At 39.1% G+C, this 19128-nt stretch overlaps 1 protein-coding gene across 4 annotated transcripts in view; it reads right to left on the reverse strand.

The window, feature by feature from the left end:
* The window catches only part of Jakmip2 (janus kinase and microtubule interacting protein 2), a 155782-nt gene extending 141026 nt beyond the window's left edge, over positions 1–14756 (reverse strand). For all 4 annotated transcript variants that reach the window (XR_005089502.1, XM_037197131.1, XM_028881736.2 and 1 more), the window contains exon 1: positions 14450–14756. The gene's annotated coding sequence lies outside the window, so the exon portion shown is untranslated. The remainder of the gene's footprint in view (positions 1–14449) is intronic.
* Positions 14757–19128: the final 4372 nt, after the last annotated feature.

Raw genomic sequence — 19128 nt, forward strand, 5'->3', positions numbered from 1 at the left:
TTCAAATTTCCACTACCTGAATGTTTTTTCTTTTATTTTCTGTGTTTCTTCTCCTTGCACAGATAAGTGCATTTTAAGTGAGCACAGTGTTTTCAAACCTACACTTGTACTCAAGGCATTCTAAGCATTTCCATCAGTCACCAACGTTTGCACTGTGATAGTCTTTGGGACATCCACAGCACACACCCCTCAGGGACGCCGTCTCACCAGCACGAGCGCTGTAGCGTGCCCAGCTGCACAGTACAAATGGAGGAAGTAAATTAATGTGTATTTTGAACCATCTCCAGGCTCTGATCAGTTCCTCGGAACGACATTTCCCTTTTCTTCTGCACCCTCCCACCTCACTTCCTTCAAGGAGACTGTAGGCTAATGGGAGAATGAGTCTGCCCCACAGAAAATCACAGTCGCTGGAGGAAAAGCGAGAAAAATAATAGGACACATTATTATGGAAGACTCAGAGATTTTTCAGTCCCCTAGCCAATCTGTCAAATGTTTGAAAGCAATGAATCGGGAGATCCTCCATGCACAATTTTAAATCTTTTCTTTGTTTCTCAGAATGAAACGTTTAAAATAAAAAAAAAAAAATGAAGCAGTGTCTTTTATTTATGTCTTTTCATAACTAAAAAGAGGCAAAACAAACAAAACAAAAACAACAAGCAGAATGGATAGGCTGTCTGCTCATGTCACCCAGCTAGCTTCCCAGGATCGAGGAATCCCCGTGGTGCCCTTGTACCATCACATTGCTCCAGGTGGAAAATATCACCTGAACAGAACGTGGTACCTCAGCCACAGCCACAGGGACAGGACCCTTGTCAAGCCAAGGGGCTCTGGTTCTAAAAGACATTCTACTTCTGAATATGACCTTAATGCATGTCCAGAGAGGTGAGAGAAGGAGGGGGATAAACATACCCTTTAATGTGTTCATGCAGGCGGAGCGATGCCCATACTTTGATTAAAATATCACACATATGGCTAAGCTGGCTTCCCACCTGGCCTCTAAAAAGAGAAAGCTGGGCCGCAATTCTTTGAAGGTGCAAGCACAAATATTCTGCAGGGCAGGGGATGCACTTTCCTCTGGGGCTGCATTTATGACAGGTACACAAGGTTGAGTGCAAAGCCTTCAATATGGTCTCCTGTAAACTCTTAAGTAAGCTTGATAAGACATCTGTGTTTCTGCCAACATGTCATTTACCTTGTGCGAGGATGTGGTATCTGTGTTAAGGGGGAGAAAGAAGCTCAGTTCCTTTGCAGCACGGCATTGACTAATTAGTCTGGGATCTGCATTGTTGGGTGTGGTTAATATCTTGTTTGCTCAACTGAATGGCAATATCCACTCTTTCTGTCTCTTCTGTCTCTTTTTGTCTGTCTCTGCTTCCTTCTCTCTCTCCCTCTCCCTTTTCCTCTTCCTCTCTCTCCCTCTCCCTCTCTCTCTTCCATGTGTCCCTCTTCCCTTTTCCTCCACTTTTTCTCCTTCCTCCCCCTGCTGTCTGTCTCTCCCCACCCTAACATGCGCACGCGCACACACACACACACACACACACACACACACATTCTGAAAGATAAAAATCTAGTACTATTTGATTATCATGAGAATGATCTATTTAAGACAAAGGACAGTCAGAAATTGTGCTGGACAGTTACAAAGCTACAAACAGACCTTTACCGTTAGAAGAAGCGTGTATATACTCTAACCCAACATTTACTTTTTAGTTTAAGCAGAAATAAGGAGTTTAAGAAATTTAATTTGGTTTTACAGACTTCTGCTTCATGGTTAATTAGAGAAAGACAGAAAACGAGGTGCATATTATTTAAAACTGAGTTTGGGGAGCTGACAATCATAACTCAAAGAAGAAAAATCAGTAAGGTAGAGCAAGAGTCAGGATCAATATTCTTATTAAATACTCAGTGACCCTTTTCCCTCTGGGTTTCCATTTTCTCTCACTTTCTGGGTCATGCTTTCTGTGTTAAATGAAGAAAACAAATAATAATGAAAGAGTCCCTTGGCTGTGACTGGAATCGATGTATTCAATGTGCTTTCTGATATTTACTGTTCATGTGTTCTCACTAGATTCATATTCAAGTCAGGGTTCAAATGGGAAGCAACTTTAGAGAGAGCCATTCCATAGTTTTCCTTGCAGGGTGTGAGAGTCAAGCTTATCTCGATCTTACAGAGTGTCTCCCAGCACAGTCATGTGACAGTGCTTTACATATACTGAGATTCAGAACATGGAAAGCCACCGAGGCGGCCAAGAGCTCTGCTTGTGTGGTGTCATTCTGCTTTATTTTAAACGCCACATTCTGCATTGGTTTCCTGAATAGTGGCCATTTGTGACTTGATTCTGGGTAGCTGTCCCATCCTATGTTAATGTTAAGGCAAGACAGTTTACAGTCCCTCTCTCCACGTAGGCCAGTAAATAGAATCTTAACAAATTCATGTTGCCTTTATTCACAGGCCTTGATGGTTGCTCCTCACCTCGCTTCCTTGTGTTATGTTTTCATTCTCCATGACTAATTTGCAGATGTGCCCGTGTTCTGATAAAGGCATCCAGGTCTCTTCATTTTGGTGCCTAAATGCTTTCTGCTTGTTGTACTTGGATGCTGGAGACTGAATCATCCTTGCAGGTTCCCCATTCATTCCTTACTCCCCCACAAGTGCACCTAGCTGAGAACGCAGTGCTAGGTGCTAGGATCACTTTTAGATTCCATTTCTGTACATGTTATAAACCAGGAGCGGAGGTCTAGGGAACACCCATTTAAATTTAGTTGAAAGAATATTTTAAAATTCCGTGAATTGAAAATGTTCAAATACGTACCTTGTTCATAACTGAACAGGTTTACTAGGCGAGTGCAGAGTTAAAAAAAAAATGCTGATTCTACCACAGTACACTTGCATTCTTTCTGCCTCTCCTTCTGCATGATTCATGAGCTGTGTGGTGGTGGGTTGATAGAGATGTCCCAGCTAGGGCTGGGAACTCCCAGTCACATCTTCACCATGCTTTACACAGTGCTGTATCCCTGCATTGGCCACTGTCTGTAAGCTTCTCTGGCCCACATTGGGAACAGCCCAAGTCCATGTATATAAACACAGATATTTAGTTCGAAAATGTGCCTGTCTAGAAAACCAATACCAATAGGTTCTTCCTTAGAGCATATGGCTTATCTATCCATGGTTTTTGACAACGTTTATAGTACCGGGCATGAATTCACTCCCGTGGAAGAAACTTTAAGTCCAATTAGAAAACAAGGTAGTAGGTTGAGCCCATAAAGTCTTGCTACAGTTGCAGCAGTGAGTACCTCCTGCCTGACAGATGGAAATTACAGCTCATGGGATGGAGCTGATGGATAAGAGCACTCATGTCTTTTCTCCTACTTCTGCCTGCATAGTACCTTCCAGCACTATAAAGTCTGAACAAACGGAATGGGTTCCTGGTCAGCTAAAGGTTGGTTTCTCTGTGTCTTGCAATCAAAATATGTGGTCTCTGGCTACAAGGTCTTACCATCTAACTGTGGGGCACAACCTAGAGCAATGACAATAGCCTGCATTATTTTGGATGCCTCTGTCGCCTCCCTGGCTAATGACTCCTAGAGAGGTAACCCATGACTGTTGCTGAGATTTTCATTTAATCAACTCATGTCTTCTGGGAGCAGCATGGTTCACTGATGTGGGATACTTCTGTTCAAACTCCTGTATGATTTCGTAATTAGCTTAAGAACTAGTAAAGCCTTATATGGCTTCTTCATATATCCTTTTAGTTTTGGTTACCCGTTCCTTACCCCTTTCGTCAGCCCTCCCCCTCTCCCATACCCACTTAACTAATATTCTCTCCCTGTTCTTTCAGGTCATGTTCTGTTCTACCATATCCTCTTAAATGTTTTTCTCGGGTTGCAAGATCGCAGGCTTCCAAGTAACCTCCTCATGCACACTTCATTTTGGCTGAGCCTTTCCCTGGCTCATTTCTCCATCTTCCCCACTCTGCTATGTGTTTGAGCCTGCTGCCCTCAGTACACCCCATCTCTACTTTGGTTTCACCTACATCCTACTATTCCTCCTTCCAAAATCTTTCCCTTCACCCTGTACCAGCAGTCCATTTCTAGTTTCCCAGATTAAAACATGTTAAATGCACAAATTATTTGAATGTACACACAAACACACACACACATACATACACACGGGGGGGGGGGGAGGCATGCACATAATGAAAATACATGTTTTTAAAAACCCATAAAATTGGGTTTTAACTGAGCCTTACTGAGTTACACTAAGATTTTTATTCCCAGAGTTCTAATAACTACTGCGAACAACAACAACAACAAAAAAATCATGACCCTCACACTAACAAAAAAGAGACTGAAAGCTGAACAAAAATCAGAGCTTCAGTTTTTAAGAAGTTTAATGTTTTGACACATGGAATATCACTGGAATTGAAACTTTGTTGGAGATAGGATCTTTTTCCTCAAAACTGTAGGATAACACCATGTGGATGACACCATGGAGATCTGGATCCCGCCTTTTGTTCTCTATGGCTCATCAGAACACTGTGGTTTTCTTTGGGGACCAAGTTGGAAACCTGTGATCTAGGAAGAGTGGAAATGTTCGTCTTCCACAATTCCTGAAAAGTTGTTTTATTCAGACAAGTTTTTTACAAACTTTATATGCTTTAGTGATAGAATCTTTCCTTTATAATATTTAAAAATCATAGAAAACACAAGTGAAAAAATTCTAATTAACTTATCACCAACAATTAATTCCTGTTAACATTTTTATTTATATTATTTTGTTTTTATTATGTGGTGTGTGTGTGTGTGTGTGTGTGTGTGTGTGTGTGTGTGTGTGTGTAGTTTCTCCTTTACAAAATTGGGATTAAATTCTACCTTTTGATTTTTAATTAAATTTTAAGCTTAAAAGTTGTTTTACATGTTTTCCTAAATATCCTTAAACATTTTCATTTTTGTACAACATGATATTTAGATAGCTCAACAAAACTGCTATTGTTATAGGTCACAATTAATTTGCCCTGTAGACCTGTAGACCTGATTAGTATACACTGCAAATAAGTTTTTAAAAAAGGAAAACAAACATTGTACACAAAGTCAAAAAAAGAAAATACTCAACAAATTTAAGGCTTTTCCTCCCAATGTGAGTAACTTATGGGAAAGAAGTAATTTTCCTGTTAGTATTTATTATAGTTAGAGCATGCCCGCTATGTTTGTTAATAAGAGGGCCATAGCTACCCTCAACTGCTATTGCAGTGAATTGATTTACTTGAATTACCCAGAGTTTTCTAAAGTGCAGATCTCTTTCTTCTTGCAGAGAGAGAAGTTGAGTCAATACTGAGTCTGAAACAATCTTGAGAGAGAACCGGAGAGAGGTCATCTTTGTAAGAAGCCCGTCTTCTCAGCAATGCACTCTCTGCTCTCATCAGTGACATCAAAATGTCCTTTCTATAGTCACAGGACATCTAAGCACACTGAGGATGTGGTTTGCAATGGCACCACGTGAACCAAGAGTGGATCAATTCCACTTAGATTACAGCTGGCTATATAGTCAAAGACTGTTCCAAAGCAAGAGGATTATACAAAATAAATTGAGATAGCCAAGGTTTCAAACTATACAGACAGGAGTGAAAGTTTAAGAAGCAGAAGACCAGCAGTTGATTGGAGACACACACACCTTACCTCCTCGCTACCTTTCAGGGTTTTTGGCTAAGTCATCTAGGCTTACTATTCCTACTCTATAAATAGAAAAACAGAAAAGCATATGCCACCATCCAGAAAAAGGAAACAGTATATGTGTACTCAACAATATACGCACCTTAGAGCAAACCAGGTGTGTATCTAACGTGACTTTGGACAATGAGCCCTTTCAAACCTAAACGGGATAAAAACATGAAGGTCATAAAGGATCTATATCCTTTGCTGCATGGTGATGCTCTCCTTCTCATTTCTAAGTGTAGCATTGCATGTAGATGTAAAATGTAGACCATGTAGCTAAGAAGACAGCAAGAGGCAAATCATTCCTTCTATGGAAAATTAATCAGGGGGAGAGCTTTGCTAACTCCATGTTTAAAATCCAGGTTTTGTTTTTTAATTTGTTTGGCCATCTGAATCCAAACACTGTAAATTCTAAATGTTACAGATGATCTTCTTAAATGAAGTTCTTTCAAAGTAAGAGGAGGCCAAGGCTTAAAAGTAATGCTCAGTAGTAGAATATCATTTAACAGGTGAAAGGAACTTTGCTTGACACCAAGCATTACAAAAGAGAAAGAAACCAAATAAAAGTAAAAATCAAAAGTCTACTCAAATAGAGAGGACACTCAAGTATCCTCGAACACACAAAGTCCACTTTGTGGTTTATTAACTACCATTTAAACTATGCTAAGTAGATAAAGAAGGCAGCAGAGCTGAGTGGTTTTTGGCCTTTTATTAGTGGGTCACTACATCAAGACAGATGTTGGTGAAATACCAGTAATTTCAGAGCATCCGTTTTCATAAGCAGAATTATTTAGGGACTCCAAGAGTAGTGGAGGTTGGAGTCTATCATATTCATTTTTAAAATATCCAAATCCTTTCTCTTTCTTGTCAGTGCTGGCTAGCTAAATCCAAAAGTTGTGAATTCCCATGGGAACTCACTGAACAGACTTTTAATAAATCCCCATTTGTTATCATTATATATAAAGTAATTGTCAAGGGCCAAGGATGCATGCAGCTCAGTGGTTAGGTACTGATGTCCCATATATAAGGTACTGAGCCCAAACACATCCTGACACCACCACCCCTGCCCCCCCCTCCTCATACACACACACACACACACACACACACACACACACACACACACACACTTGTTGATTGGTTTGTTTTGAAAGGACTCACTGACAGAATGACATCATAGCCCATGTTTTGCAGAGTCACACTCATTTTTAAAGTTTAAATGTTTACATCAGTATTCTAACATTAAAATCCTGGCACTCTTCTGTCGTGGATAATATGTTCAAACTGGTTATCTTTGACCTTAACACTCATTTTATGGCCATGAGTATGGATCAGTGATGACGACAGAATAAGAATTTCATTTTTTTTTTTTTTTTGGAAGGAGTTTCTCTCTATGAAACTCTGCACAGGAAAACTAGATAAGGATCGTGGGTGAGAAACATTTGCTGGGTTTACATTTGTAATGTGGCTATGCTGAGAAGTAGTTTCCAAGGGGAATATTTCCAGTTTGAAGCAGAAGGCAGGACGAAAATATCACCTTTTTTCCCTTAAGCACATGCTTACAGGCTTCGTTAGACATAATACTCTCAGTAAAATTTTGTTCTTGAAAACAATAGCAATGAGCTGTTTTCTGACCAGATAGGGTCAGCTAAACTTCGTTAGATTTTATTTTTGTTGTTTGTATTTTAACTATAATTCAAGTCCAGAGTTACAAAGATGACAGTAAACACCGTGACCCTTACTTGTTGAAAAAAGCAAAAAGGACCCTACCCTTTTCCTTAAGGTTTGCTGTACTGACAGGTTTCCACCAATATAGATGGGTGGTTCCAATGGCTGCATGGGCTGTCTCCGTGTCGGCCAACTACAGCCATATCTTCCAGGTCACTCTCATCATATTTCACTTCACATGCTACTTTTATAGATGTATGTTGTAACATACATCTCTGTCTTGACTCGCTTTTTTAATATAGATATGAAAGAATAATTTGTTTGAATTAGGGAATTTAGTTGAGTGGCTTTCTAGAACAGTTGAAGAAATGTGAATGTGTATCACACCAGTAGATGCTGCTAATAATAATTAAATTACTAGCTTATTTTAACCAATCATAGCAATTTAAAAGGCATAGCCTTAATGCTGTCATGTGCAACTTAATATTCAGTTTTCAAAGGGAACTAAAAGGAGCCACTGAAGTATTCACGGGCTTTGTTATATCACATCACATAGCAAAGAATCTTTCATGGTGGATTTCTAAATGTTCTGCTTTGTAGATTTAACAAGTTTGATTTTCTCTTTCAAAGTCTTAACAGAAACCTGAGACTACTGCTCATATGAACACAACCTATTCTGTTATTACAGATTATTTATTTGCAATACTGGAGAATGAATCCAGGGCCTGTCGCATGCTGAGCAAATGCTTTCCACTGGGCAATATCCCAAGCACTACAGGTCACATTAACAAGATGAGGCTCTGAAGATTTCATAGTAGAAACTTCTTCTAAAATAAGAGGCCTAAGACCTTTCAGAACACTCTCCAGTCTGTCAGTCCACTGGTCTGTCAGCTTCTTAGTCTAATTTACCAGTCATTACTGAATGCATAAGTGATAGAGAGTATGCTATTAAACAGGAAACATGACATTTTAATCCTTTGCCCTCAGAAAGCTTATACTCTCATGAATGGAAAGCAACTGTTTCTAAAATTATAATGGTTGTTCTATACTATAAAGGAAGCAGTGTGCAGGGACCAACCCAGGGTATACCCAGGAAAAGTCCAAACAGTTCTACATACAATTGGGACTCAAAGTATAGAGGGAGGAATGATCATTGACATTTCAATTCTGAGTGTAGGAAGATACAACCACTCTTTTTTGGGGGGGAGTTGGGGGGGGAGATGGCAGTCAGATGACCAAGCTTTCATTGGAAAGCTTAGATACGTTTCACCAGCACAGTGAAAACCAAATGATGACTATGAGACTTGGTTTAGTTTGGAAACTCTGTGACAACTGATGGATGTTGTTTGAATCTATTTCCAAAGAACATTTGAACTGGCCACAGAGGTTAAAGCTATGGTATGTAGCACTGTTATACTGAAGAAATTAATGTGACTCTGAAAGAGATTTCTTCTATATTTTGTTCTTTAATTGGTGCTGATGCCTGTACTTTGTGAATCTCCTAGTGAATCAGGCAGGAATTTATTTCGCTGACTTGGGTTTAACATTCATTCATTAGCAGAAGACAAGAGATGACCAAGGTTAATTTAACACCACTGTAAGATCCAGTGGCAGGTAGGATATAGAGCTAGTATTTCCTAGAATAATGCTTGCCTCACAGCTGCTGTAAATCAAGCAGGACCTACCTACACAATAAGTATTTCAAAGCAAAGCGTAATGACTCCTAAGTGGCGGGGGTGGCGGGGTGGAGGGATGGGGGGGGGGTCCTGCGGATTTCAATTATCAAAAAGTGACATGAAAAGATGGCCACCATATATAAAGTAAAAGAAACATAAAACAATGCTTAGAGTATGGTTCACTTGTGAAACTGTATGTCTGAATATGTGTCTATGTACATATTGGAAAAAATGGAAAGTGAATATCCTCTTATGTTAAAAGTTATTTATAAATTAAAATTATTTCTTAATAGTAAGATTACAGATTTTTTTCATTTTCCTTTTATATGTTCCTGTATTTCCCCCACCCACAACAAGGATGTATAATTTTAAAGTGAACAAAATCACTGAGAAACAAAATTAATTGTATTAGTAAAATGTGTCTTAAATAGAATATCTTCTTGCAATGATCTCAGCTTTATTACAGCTAATTCATTACAAAGGGTACTTTTCCCAAAGAGGAATTGTAGTTTAAGAAGCACCATTTGCTACTTGGCTACAGCTGAATTACAACAGTCACATAAAATGCATGCCATATTATTAGTAATAACAACAACAACAACAATAATAGAAAAGTCAGCCATGTGACAGATTTCTATAATCCTAAAACCCAGATTACTGTGCCAGGATGATAGCAATTTCTTACTTTAAAAAAAATTATAAACTTTATTGTTAAAAAAAATCTTGGAAATAAATAAAAATATCACACTCCACAATTAGCAAGACTTGAAATCTATACAACTCAATAAACGTCTATGCAGTTAAAATAGGCCTTTGGAACACCAGCTGTGGAAATTTACATTAAATTTTATACTTTCGGTATCAAGTATGCTTTATGCACTCACCTACCATCAAAAACAAAATATCCATGACAGAGTTGGGAAACATCCAGCTTTGGATCCTCGTTCATTACTCTTCCCCATTACCTGCATTCAACCCTGCATTCAGGGTAGCAATTTCAAAGCTAGCCTGGATTGTATAGCAAGTTCTACGTGAACATGCAGTATGTAGCAAGACCCCATCTCACAAAACATGCATAGATGTATATACACATATATTCATATATACTTATGTTTACACGAATATTTTAAGGTAAATTTTGGACATTGGGTATTTTTGAAATGTATAAAAGTGTTTGTCTAAGAAAATGCCAGAGTTATCAAACCTAGGATCACTTATTTTTATAATAGATTGCCATTTTTTATTTTAAGAACAAGTAGGTAGAAAGAAACATAAGCAAAATGGCACAATTGTTCTTAAGATCCAGGACCCATGGGAATCTTAATTTGGTCCCAAGTGCAAGGAAAACAATGCTACTTCCCAATATCTATGTCGTTAGAAACCAAAACAACACTTTGTCACAAAATAAATGCATATTCGTCTAGCGAAAGTCTGTCTTCCTCTTGGCAATGCCTCTGTGTTTCTGTGACTTATCAAGAAGCTCACATTTTTCTCCAAAATATATTAGTGGTATCTTTTGTTCTTTTAGAAAATTCCCTATATACACTCAACCTGTTTGTAGAACCAGTATCATCAAAAGCAAATTAGAGTGCCTGGAATATTCAAATCTAAATCCAAATAAAATGAACCAACACAGTGCAGATTTAGTGTATTTTATATTATAAGTCAAATCTTCAAGTTAATTTATTAAATTTTCTAACATGAAATTCTGGCTCGTAAGATTCGGCATGTAACCCCTGTTTGATAATTTCCCTAACACAAACTTGGCCAAGTTTAGCTTCCCTCAATCATTTTCACTTATTAAAAACAATCAAAAGGACAACAAAAAGAACTTTTGCCGGCACAATAAACTATTGACATTTAAAATTAAAGTGACTTTGAGAAGTATGAAAGATTATACACACTTAAGGTATATTGGTAATTTGAGTAGTAACTATACTGTTTCATCATTAACTGCTTCACGTGTGTGTATCTTATATCCTCCAAGGAAATTCTATGTTGCTAGTATATGCAAATTCTGCTAATCAGATAAGAGCTCTACAAATAGTTGTTAGTAAATTGATTAATTCACTCTGTTTGAAAAAAAAACATTTTAATTAATGGAAAAATAAAGGCATATGTAAATGGGGGGAGTAACTGATCTCTCTGAATGAAAACCAAGTATAAATCTAGTTTATTTACTTCAACGCTAACTAATCCTGAAACTTCCAAGATAAATTTTATTTTATTTTAGGCTCTTATTTTAAGAAAATAAAGAACATTAAACTTTGTATGAATTAATGAAAACAGGAAATAATTTTTACTATCCAAATATGAACTTTTAGCCACCCAGAAGAAGATTTACAGTGTGAAATCAAAATTATAGATGTTCTGAGGTCATTAGAAGAGACTGCAACATCACCTGATAAAGCAGTAAACTAAATGCGTATTTCAGTTATATCAAGTTTTAATAAAGGCTTACATGACAATAAAAATATTTAACTCTAATATTTCAACAAGAGTGGTAATTTCAAGATACTTTTTGAGCAAAAGGCAATTAACTTTTCCATACTCCCTTTAAACACACCTTGAACCAATAAACTGTACATAGTGTTCATACAATTTTTTTTCTAACACCAACTTGATAGTCTTTAATTATTTTGTATCTAGACTCCACTAAGAAATATAGAAATATAAGAAACAGAGAATCAATTTAATACAATCCTTTGGCATTACTCTCCGTGAAGTTGCTGGTAAGCAAAGACACAGGTGAATCCCTGCATCCTGTCAAGACCACATAAAAAAATTGCCAGATAGATGACCAATCACTTTCTTTTAAAGTATCCAGATTTGGCAATTAGAAACACATTACAAAATGGAGTCTACAGCCACAAATGTCAAAGTATCCAACGTCAAACAGCTTATCTGAATTATTCCAAGGACAATTTACTCTAGTAAGCTAGGCATTCTTTTAGGAAGAAGTCTAGTCCATCCCAGAGAAGTGCATATCTAGACCATAAACTGGTAGCCTTGATGACTGAAGAGCACACAAGGCTATCCACACTTATTATGAAGAACTTTCTGTGAAGTTGAAGCCAACTGATTATATTCTAGGTTCTAAAATACAGCAATTGTCAACATTGTACATAAAAGCAGAAGCTTATATGAAACAATTGATGGCCATGTCTCAATTTCTTCTCCTGCAGATTTAATAATTCTAGTCCATTTGCCCTTCTACAGAGAGACAGGGTCTGGCCCTATAACTGAGTCTACCAACAGTGAGTTTTCTAAGCCATGACCTACAGTGATGTACTTCTGTTAAAACTGTACCAACTTTATCCATAAACCACATCCAAATTAGGTAGAAATGAAATAAACCAAAAGCGCCAGGATACCTGCTTTCCATTTATGAAACAGGTCCAGCTATTACATGTTTTAACTTTTATAAGTTTACTGTAGACATTTGAAATTTTATTTTAGGAATTCAAAATTTCTCTTTAATAATACCCTGTAAAATGTGCTATAATTTTTTTTGCAACGACATACAAGCCCATTACCTCCTTCCTTGACCTACTTTATATAGTTCTTATAATTAGGCACATGGTAGCAAGAGTTTAGACTTGTGAATACATATAATACATGAGCATATTAAATTGAGTCACTAGCATCTTTCCTACTTATAAACCAAATAAAACAATTCTCAGGAAAATAAAACTAAAATTCCAATGACATAAAAATGATAAATTAGAGGTAAGTGTGCAAAATAAAATGAAAGATTAAGATGAAAAGAATCTATTATTTTGCATTGTAAGATACATTCTCAATGGCAGTGATGGTGGGAAGGTTGGTAGATACAATACATGTATTTGATGCATGTAATATTACTAATACACTTTTACCTGAAAGGATTTTTCTGGCTTTAGTTCAATGAAATCCATTATCCTAGGTGGTAATGGAGCCCTGTATGTTCCAGTCTCAGGCATCTTTAGTCTCCTGAGCTGCCTTAAATCCTTAGCATAGTAAAAGGTCAAGCAGATACCAGTAAGCATTTATAAACTACAATTGCCCCCATTTCAGTTACAAGCCACATCTTCCTGCCAAGCTTTGCCTGCTCTCGTCCATTTCATTGTATGAGCAGGCTAATTCGGAAATGGCTAGCCTGGGGTCCTTGAGAACACTTAGGTTTTTAAAACCATGCTGCTTCCCTACTTAATCACTTATAGGAGACATACAAGGACAGAACATTAGAGAGAGCTATAAAATGGTGGTGGGTACTGAAGGAATGAGCAACAAATATCAACACAATTAAATAGAGCGAATGCTTCTCACCTGCCAGCTCAACTGTGCTCACTGGGGCACACCATACAGATTTGAAAAGGATAGGTCAGGATGTCAAGAAAGCCGATTCAACATTTATTTGAGAAGAAGCAATATGCTAAGTAATATTCCAAGCCACCTCCCTTTCCCATTATTGTTAATTCGGGGCCCTCAACATAGGCTCACAAACCCAATTAAAAATAGCCAGACTATGAATTGGCATCTAGTTCTCTAACACAGAGCAAACGATAGGCATCTGTCCTAATTGGCCAGAACGAACCTAAGGGACAATAAGAAGAATAAATGTCAAATTAATCCAAATGAAGCCAATGAATAATAATACAAACCAGAAGCATGGTTCCTAAAACATGCCATTACTTCCAAGAATGCAAAGGCATAAATAACCCATAAAAAACGATAGTAAATCAAGCATGCTATGCATATAAATACACTCCATAAATGATACACACCTGCAAAGTAACATGTGCACATACATATTGTATGTATGTAGATGTGTATGTTCACATATACATAAATATACATCCTGAAAAAGGAACTCTGGATCTCAGAAATGGTTCTTCAACAAGAATATGTCAAAGTATGAATCAGAGAATGCCTAATTCTGGGACTACCTTAGCACTGGGGCAAATAAGCAAAAATCACCTTATAATTAGGCCAACAAGGTTGAGAAACCAAATGTGTTTTTGAGGGAAGGCCCAACCCTGTTTGTGAGACCTGCAAACGAAACGGTTGCTTTCAACTCCATCCTCTTCTTGCTAGCTCCTTTCCACCCCCTGATTTTGTTGCTAAGCTTGAGGGGAAAGGAATCTGGTGGTTCAGTTGGTATTCGGAGCAGTTTGTGATTAAAAAAAAAAAAATCAAAACATCATTTTTCCCCCTAAAACACAAGAGGATGCCTCTCACTTCTCTCCTCCAGCAACCTTGCTCTCTCTCCATCCTCATCTCTGTCTCCACACCCCCAACCCCCCCTCCTAGTCTGAGAGACGCGAGTCATTGTTTAAGTCTAGGCCACAAATATATACACAAGTCATTTAATAACCAGATAGATGAGGAAGGTAGCCCCTCAGCCTCCTACTCACCATGCTGAGACCAGGAGAAGATGCTGGAAGGAGGGAGGGCTACAAACTGAATCCATTTTCCTTGTGACCGCGTCGGATGCAGCCTCGGAAGCCAACATCAGCAGCCGCTGCTGGGATTTTTTTTTTCTCCCCTCCCTCTCTGGTTGGCGATGGTGCGATAGGAACCACCCTTTCCAGCTCCACTAGAGTACCAGCAGTAGAGGCGGCGGCGGCGGCAGCAGCAGCATCACTTGAGCCTCCTCCCTCTCGGAGGATGGTGTGAGCTCAGAATCAGCCAGGAACTTGCAGCAGACACCTCCTCAGGCTCCTCCTATCCTCCCCCACCCCCACAGCCCCACCCCTGCTGCGGTAGAGGCAGCCGGCCTGGCAGCTGCTGGTTGCCATGGCAATGGCCAATTGCAAGTGGCAAGCTAAGGGGGAGGGGAGAGGAAGCTAGGCAAGCTGCAGGGGCTGGAGTAAAACTCAGTCTCTGTCTCTGAGATGCTCTTGGTCTCTCCTAACATAAGCTTCAGGTAGTCTGAGAGGCGCCAAGGGTGGAAAAGGCACCGGGAAAGAACAGCTAAAGTTGAATTTAAGTTATACATTGAAATACACCAAACAGTTTAGCATGCGTTTGTATTTTCTATGTTTTAGATGAAATATATTACATTTTTCTATTGGAAAAAACATAAATGAGATTATGTGGGGTGATGGGAGACTGTTACCACGCCAAAGTTCTGCATCCTTGCTCAATGCCACTCAAGGTTGTTAAAACAAAACAAAACTGCTGGACCTTGCAATACACCAGGTGCCGTTACATTCTTTTACGTGCGTTCCAGTTTATTCTCAGGTCATTTGGTTTCGCTGTTTTTCCAACTTGTCTCCTAAAAAGGACCTGGCGATATTGACCGCCTCCCCACCTCCCCCCGAAGAAAAGGAAGTTAGAGCAAAACAAACCGGAAATACCTTTGAACAGCCGAGGTTCTCGGCAGCACTAGACACTGGACAGTTCCAAACCTATCTGGCTTCAGACTCTTCGAGCAAACATTATAGGCAAGCAATTCGTGCTATTTTCATGGGTGCCCTTTAGGAGTTTGGAAGCCAGCTGGCAGTCAGGGTAGTAGGTAGGAGAAAAGCAAGGGAATTTGCAGTGTTGTGTTCTGTTTCTAACCATAAATTATAGATGACACTAGAATTTGTCTCAGGCAGTAGTTGTAAAGATTGATTGAGATAATGCACTAAAAGCCCTTGGCGTGTAGTAAGCATACAGTAAATATTTACTATTATTAGTGAGAGTTGTGGAGCGGTACCCTGCAGACACCACTTAATCTAAAAGCTTTAAGGAAAGGGTATAATAATTCCAGGTAGGGGAGAAGATACTAAATATATGATAGCTGCAATGGCTGATGATGGTGGTGGTGGTGGCAGAGGTGGCCAATTCATGAGTGTTCTAAGAGGTTGCATAGTCTCTTAAATTTGGCAAATTAGAACACTGTAAGTCTTGGAGAATGAAGCTTTTTTTTTTTTTTTTTTTTTTTTTCAGACAGGTTTCTCTGTTAGCTTTTTCTGAACTCATTGTAGCCAGCTGCCTCAACTCACAGATCCCTGCCTCTGCTCCGATGCTGGATTAAAGCGTGCCACCACCGCCCGGCGAAGCTTTTTTTTTTTAAGATTTATTTTATTTATTATGTACAAAGGTCAGAAGAGGGCGCCAGATCTCGTTACAGATGGTTCTGAGCCACCATGTGGAGAGCTGGGAATTGAACTCAGACCTCTGGAAGAACAGTCAGTGCTCTTAACCGCTGAGCCACCTCTCTAGCCCCAAAGCTAATTTTTTAAAATTGACATACAAATAAAATAAATGGCAACACTATAATTAAACCAGAGTCTTCTAACATTTCAGTTTGTTCTTGTGTTCACCTTTCTTCCTTTCCTCCACAGAACAAAGCTAACCTTCATGCTAATTCATGCAGGTTCAAGTGGATTGACACAGATCTCAGAAATATTAATAGTCCAGACGCCATTTCTACTATTTACTAAAACTATGTTTTAAGGCAAGTTTAACTTGCCTGAACCTATGTTTGTTTCTCCATTTAAATAATGGAAATACTACAAACCCTCATGAGTCACTGTGAGAACTAAGTAAGTCGATGTATGTAAAAACATTAGCATAATGTTCAACGCATGGTACCTGTGGGTTAAATATTGTTTATAATCATTGCTACTTATTTGTAGGCAATAAATTTGAGCACATGAGAGTATTTTATTTTCCTGGATAGATCTTGGTGCCACAAATATGTTCTGACAATGCTGACTTAAAGATGACCAGGAGGCCAAGGGAACAACACAGCTCATTCTTAGCCTTTGTTATCTGAGTCCCTTCCAAGGAGAGCTTGTCTCCTGATTTGGGCAGATAGCAGCCCTTAGCTCCTGCTAGAGCCTCAGCCGTCACACATGGCCTGCTCACATTTCCCAACATCCACATGTAAATATGGTACCACAGGAGGGAGTGGTTGCACACGTCTTGCTCTTTTTTTTTTTTTTTTTTTCATTTTCTTCCGTCCCCTCAGAGGTGGGCTCAAAGAGAAAGGAGAGAAAGAAGCTGATGGCTATAAAGCCAAGACCACAGGGATGGCAGATCCCAACCCGGGACAAGCACCTCATCACCATCTCACCATGTGCCCCAAGAGCTGACCCTGATGACGTAGGCCAGAGAGACGCTGGCTTCTTTGGGAGGCATTGGGTGTTTGAACAACTTTCCAACTTAAGCACTCTAGGACCCCCTCCTTCTCCCCATCCTCTTTCTCACTCTGCCCATACTGCACTATCACTGTTTGTTAGTGGTTGGCTTTAAATATTTTTTAGTTACTTTTGATTTACTGTATCTATTAGTTTTTCCTTTTAGTGAAATTTGTTTCTGACTTCAACAGGACATGAGAAAAATTTGAAAAGCTAAAGAGATTGGCCCTGGAGCCAACAAACTCATCACAAAGATGTTCACACAGGAGGATTATTTTAGTTCAGAGCCAACCTAACTGTAAGAAACAAACAAGAACACCACACAAGCAAACAAAATGTGAAGAAAGTAATGACACCTCAGAATGAGCCCAAAGGCCAATTCTTAGTAAAATACCACAACTAAACACACGATCATTTTAACTAAGAAAAGAAAAAGTTAAACTTCACTCCTCCCTGTTACTACTTTACTTTAGTGTACTTTAACTTGTATCATACCAATGTGTTATAATTATAGCATAACATGCTATAATAAATTGCAAAATATTATATGGTTTAATATAGTTACTACAGTATATTCCATAATTTCACATATGAGGTGCCATGTGATTTCAGTAACATACTTTTGTCCTAGTTAGGGTTTCTATTACTGTGAAGATAACCATGATCACAGCAACTCTTACAAATGAAAACATTTAATTGGGGCGGGCTTACAGTTTAAGAAGTTTAGTCCATTGTCATCAGGAAGAGAGAATGAAACTGAGGGGACCTGGCTTGAGTATCTGAAACCTCAAAGCCAGCTCCACCCCATGACACACACTTCCTCCAACAAGGCCACACCTACTCCAATAAGGCCACACCTACTCCAACAAGGCCACACCTACTCCAACAAGGCCACACCCACTCCAACAAGGCCACACCTCCTAATAGCCTATTGGGGGCCATTTTCATTTAAATCACCACAGCCACCAGGCCTGATAAAGTGAGTTTGATCTCTAGGACTATGTGGTGAAAGGAGAGAACCAACTCCTACAACTGCAACTTGTCCTCTGGTCTTCTCATGTACATCATAACATTGGCATAGCAAGGAAAACACACACACACACACACACACACACACACACACACACACACACACCCTACAACCGCAACTCAACTCATGTTACACAAAATAAACAAACTAGTGCATGAGTAACAGTGTAGCTAGAGAAATGACTCTGTGGGTAACATACTTGCTGAACAAGCATGAGAACTGAGTTCAGATTCCAGCACCTACATGAAAGCTGGATGTGACAGAACTCACCTCTAACCACAGTATCAGGGGCAGAGATAGCCAGATCATGGGAATTTGCTGGCTGCCAGCCTAGCTGAAATAGCAACCTCCAAGTTCAACAAGAGATCCTATCTCAAAAATATAAGACGAAGAGCAGAAGAGGACATCTCAATATCAGCCTCTGACCTTCGCACGTGCTTGTACGGATGAGCAAACCCTCACATACATGTGCATGCCCATGTATACTACACACATGGAGAACACACACACATGCACATGGTCACACACAAATCATCCTGAGCCAGACTAACACAATTCAAAACCCAAATACATCTTAAAGTGACAACAGCAAGAAGATTATGGCAACGAAATCTTTAACAACACGAGATGGAGGTGGCTCACTCACTGCGTCAAGTCCTCGATGCATATGTGGGAGGACTTCCATTTGATCCTCAGTAACCACAGAAAAGCTAGAACAGGTGTCACGTGTCTGTAACCCGAGAGCAGGAGTTGATGCTACAGAGAACTTCAGGTCCCAGGGCCTTGCTTTCCAACCAGTCTAACTGTAGCAGTTAGTTCTAGGGTCAGTAAAAGTGCTATCCTCAGAAAATAAGACAAAGTAGCAAAGGGAAGACATGGTGAGGGCAAGTTTATATTGCTCTACAGGTGATCAAATGGACAGGTTTTGTCC

The sequence above is a fragment of the Peromyscus leucopus genome, chromosome 19, assembly GCF_004664715.2.
Source record: "Peromyscus leucopus breed LL Stock chromosome 19, UCI_PerLeu_2.1, whole genome shotgun sequence".
NCBI lineage: Eukaryota > Metazoa > Chordata > Mammalia > Rodentia > Cricetidae > Peromyscus > Peromyscus leucopus.